Source organism: Dermacentor variabilis, chromosome 1, assembly GCF_050947875.1.
Source record: "Dermacentor variabilis isolate Ectoservices chromosome 1, ASM5094787v1, whole genome shotgun sequence".
Classification (NCBI taxonomy): domain Eukaryota; kingdom Metazoa; phylum Arthropoda; class Arachnida; order Ixodida; family Ixodidae; genus Dermacentor; species Dermacentor variabilis.
The window spans coordinates 100,363,872-100,368,424 of record NC_134568.1 but is presented as its reverse complement, the minus strand read 5'-3'; the positions used below and the strand labels follow the sequence as shown (position 1 = coordinate 100,368,424).

The window sequence follows — 4,553 nt, the reverse complement described above, 5'->3', positions numbered from 1 at the left end:
TATTAAAAAAAGTTTACAGCCTTTGGGTCGTATTTTGTCCCTCAACAATAATCGTCATCTGTCTTGCCCGGTACTTCCATGTCACGAACGGCTTGCGCGTTATCAGCGTGACACAGCATTCTCGACAGGAAAGTAGCGAGCGCTGAGTTTTCAAGAAAGAAAAGGCAAGCAAGGCAGATGACGATTATTGTTGTGGGACAAGCCCTAAAGGGTGTAAACTTTTTTAGGAGTGTGAAGTTTAAGTCTAAGTGCTCAAAGCAGCGTCCCTCGTTATAGCTTGTTTCGTCAGAAATGTAATTGATTGATGAAAAAAGTAATTGAATTACAGTGAGCGTTACTTAGTAAACAAAATAATCATTAAATTACCAAAATAGGTAATTGATTACAAGTAACTAATTACATATAATTCGTTACGTACAAAGCTGGGTTGAGTGCGGCCGCGAGCGTCCTATGTTGGAGGTAATCTGCGGTGGGTTCGAAGGCTAGCCTACCCGAGATGGCTGATGGCTTCCTGTGCGCTGTGTTCTCGCGCGCCTGGTTATAGCGTTGAAGCCAACAGCAACACGTAGGAGAATGCGGTCGCCGCTACAGACGCTCATCACGCCAGGGTTCTGACAGCGAGTGCCCGCGGTTAATGAGTGAGATGTGTTCACGCTTGTGCCTGTACGCGCATGACACCGTGCTGGTTAATTTAGTTAGGACGCTAGTGTTTACAGCAGTTTATTCAGCTGATAAAACTACTAACCTTACTTCGTATAGCTGTCTAATAATTTGTTATCGGAATCAGTGTTTCGCCTTTCTGGCGAAACTGCGACTTTTTTGTGTGTGTTCAGATTCGCTTCGTGTTCTAGCACGTTCCAAGAATATCGCTTGGGGTTCAGTTTCAGCCAAACTTCCGGTTCGTGTACGGTTTTCGGTTCGGGTTTGGCTCTACACTTTGCCCTAAACTCGTTAATTGGTGGACTATATCGATTCAGTACTCTGAATATTATATGCTAGTAAAAATTTAGTATCTACAACCAAGTACAGCAGCTCAGTTCGTAAATGCGCTTATAACGCCCTGCCCGAGGTTAGACTTTCGTCATGTTGGATTAAGTTTGAATAACTTCTTTGCGAATGTATGTACACGCACTGGCATACCGAAGTTGAATCCCATAACAGTATTTATCTAATTACACAGGTGCTCACGGGTGGGAACTGTACTTCCAAAAGTTACGAACGGTTAGTGCAATCGTTCCTTGTAAGCTTTCGACAGAAGTGTCGCTTAGTGATTGACGCTCCAGTTTAAATAAATATGCGTGGGTTTGTTCTTTAGGGTTCAAATTAAATGGGCTATGAAACACTTTTTGAACATAGTAAAAAAACGTCGCCGACCTGTTGACGAATCTCCTGCGAACACGTGAGCCAAACATTATTGCACTGCATTCAGCAAGAAATTTACACTCTTGTGTCAAAAGCAGTAAGTGAACAGCTGCTTTTTATCGCATCCGCAATGTCGTTATCCAAAGCAGCTGGCCCACCAACGCTATTGGTTGATTTCGTGACTGCGAGAACATTCTCAGTAATACATAATTACTGATTTTGAGTTATATAAATGAAAAATATATATGTTTGCGATGTCAAAAAGACAGAAAAATATTTCATCTTTGCACTGCGCGTAGCTGTGTCTGCTGCGTGTGGCCTCCAAGATGGCAGCGGCGTGCTGCGTAGCGTAGTCTACCTGGAGATGTAAGCGGCTGAAAAAAAAACATTGAAATTTCGAAAAAAACGGTTTTTTTTCAACCAGGATAAAATTGAAAAAAAAAACGAAAAAAAAAACAGAGCTCTCCTACAGAATTATTCTGTGACAATGCGACTCCTTTCGACGTATCTAAAAAATTGGCCAAAAGAAGGAATCTGGGAGTCTGCGAAGCACCTGGATCCATCCACCTAGTGGCGAGGGCTTCAGCCCACCCTTGAGCCCCCTCGCCGGTCACGTACTGCAGATTCCCGCTTCCTCTGTGGCATGTGAAATAAGCTGGTCCGAGTTTGGATACATGCATACAAACTACGCGGCAGCAGGGGCGACGCCAAGGGGGGGGGGAGGCACGGGGGCGCCCCCCCCCCCCCAATTATCGACTGCCCCCCCCCCTTTCCCCCAAGAGTGCCGAAAAGCTGACTCAAAGTAGGCGGTATGAAACATAATGTCAATTTTGAAGTCTTGTAATCTGGAGGCAGCGCTGCTTATAAAGGACGGCCTCGTTTGAGCATAAATATTTATTATAGAAACTGTCTGATCACAAGCAATTACCCTCTCGCTTGTGATAGAATAGGCGCTTGAAATATGAAATACAGCGCGAACTGGCTGCAATGAGATAAAATGGTTCCAATGGTTCTAAGTAGGTTTAAAAATGAGCTACACTTCTTCACTGTTCGGTCTGCTTGCGTGAACCGGCAAATTCGTGCCTTGAATGTAATAGCCGCTTTTTCAGGTGCCTTCCGCTTACAGGCCTCTTCGGCAGAGAATACCCTGCTGAGGTCGCATAACCGCGAGTGCTGTGTAACTGAAGGCAGCACACATGTACCACGCGAGATACACGTGTCGTCCTTATGCGGCGCATAAGTGGCAGAACACAGGTACAGCAAACAGCGTCGGCTCGAAACCGTAGATGCTCACATGTGGAGCCAGTTTCAACACCTTTTCAGGCTAACTCCGCTCGGATACTGGGCAGACCGAGTTGAACCTTGGCCATGCGGAGATCCCAGTCACGTCGCTGAAGTGCAGTGTAACCGAACCCAGAACACAGGCCACGCAAAGCGAGAGTTGCCACTAATCATATGTTCACATGGAGCGGCCGTTCTCAGCTACTCGCAAATCACGTCAGGCGGCTATGCGGTAACACCCTACAGCTTCAAGTGCGTAGCAGACTTCCGTTTGGACATCAGGTTCGATTTGTTCAGCCCTCTCACCCCAAAAAAAGATGAAGCCTCATTGTTGCAAGTATTCGTCAGGTTATTCAGAAAAGAATCTTCCCTGATCGCTGCGGCGCCTTTGCATGTGTGCATTTCACATGATTGCTACAGTAGCTCTGTAGCGGCATGCATCGTCAGTATACAGCCTCGGTCGCGCGCCTCGACTCCTGTCACCCCGCTTCATCCCAAAAGCCGCCTTCAGTCTGCAATTACTGGAAGAGGCGCGTCGCCACTGATTCAGCAAGGAGAGGCGTCGCGACCGTGACGAAGGGTTTACCAGGTTAACCTACCCATGGACCACGGCAACACAACTGGACGCCAAAAAGGCTGTCGGCGCAGAGTCAAAACGATATCATTTCATTTTCATTTTCTTAGCAGAAGCACTACTGTGCAAACATGATAAATTTTGACTTATATCTAGCTTACTGCGTTGCTGGAATAGCTCATTCACACTAATGTGTTTAGAAGGCCTTTAGCCCAGTCAAGCTGTTGTTAAAATATTTTAGCCATCGAGCAATTGGTATCCGCATCGCAACCCCGTTGTGCCCTCGGACGAGTGCGTTGAACATACATAAATGAATGTTCACTTTTTACAGCGAAGCTGTATATGGCTAGTTTCCAGCGGATCGATGTCCGTAGATCAAAAACGTGGTCCGATTTCGAATATAGTGAAATACCGGGCCGACCCGTGTTGGAGGTGAAGCAGGCTTCAAGCACTCCTCCAACTTAAAAAATAAGCTTAATATCTTGGGGCCAAATACAACCCGTATCAGATATTAAGCTGATAAGAACAGATAAGAACACCTTAATTTCATTTTATTTATTGAAGCCTTAAAGGCCCGAAGGCATTACATAAGGCGGGGGCAAACAAAGTGTGAAGAACTCTTCATCACGCAAAGGAGGGAAAAGAGGAAGAAAAGATAGACGAAGAATAGAAAAGGAAACAACGCTCAGGAAGGAACTGAACAAGCGGCACTATCATCAATATCACTGTATAAAAAAACTACTAAATACAACTAAATACGTACTACATAAATACTACTAAATACATACTATGCATGAGAATGAATCACTAACAATTAATTTCTTAGCACGGGTCAAGTAGCAAGTGCATTTTTAACAAAACATTCTACGTGAGGTGGATTGTTAGTTTCTCACGGAAAGTCGTGTGGTCGGCGGATTTTGACCCGCGTCGGCCATGTATGCGTTCGCACCGTTCTCTTTGTCGGCGTTCCAAGCGCTTGCGTATTTCCTTTCCTTTCCTTCCGCTCTCCGTGGTGGCGGTAGAGTACACTCTATAGTGGCGGTCCCGTATGTAGAAACGTCACGCGTGTCTAGTTTTCTCCGGCTGCTCGGGGCGGCTGTCCCGTCGCCCACGCGAATGTATAGCCCATCTCGTATTGGGGGCGAGGACTTACGGAGTCGCCATCTGTCGGAAGCGCCTCCCTTGCGTAGTATGAGGGATCACGCGGCGCGCTCCTCACAGGTTTGGCGTACGGCGTTCATTAAAAAACACCACGCGGCAGCCCTTCTGGACATTTATGTAAGTACTCTCAGAACGAGGGAAGTTTTTGACTGTCGATATAATAATCTTGGGCAAA

At 46.1% G+C, this 4,553-nt stretch overlaps 1 pseudogene; it reads right to left on the bottom strand.

Moving 5' to 3' along the window:
* Nucleotides 1–3,595: 3,595 nt before the first annotated feature.
* Nucleotides 3,596–3,801, bottom strand: LOC142567768 (U2 spliceosomal RNA; annotated as a pseudogene).
* Between the last annotated feature and the right edge of the window lie 752 nt (nt 3,802–4,553).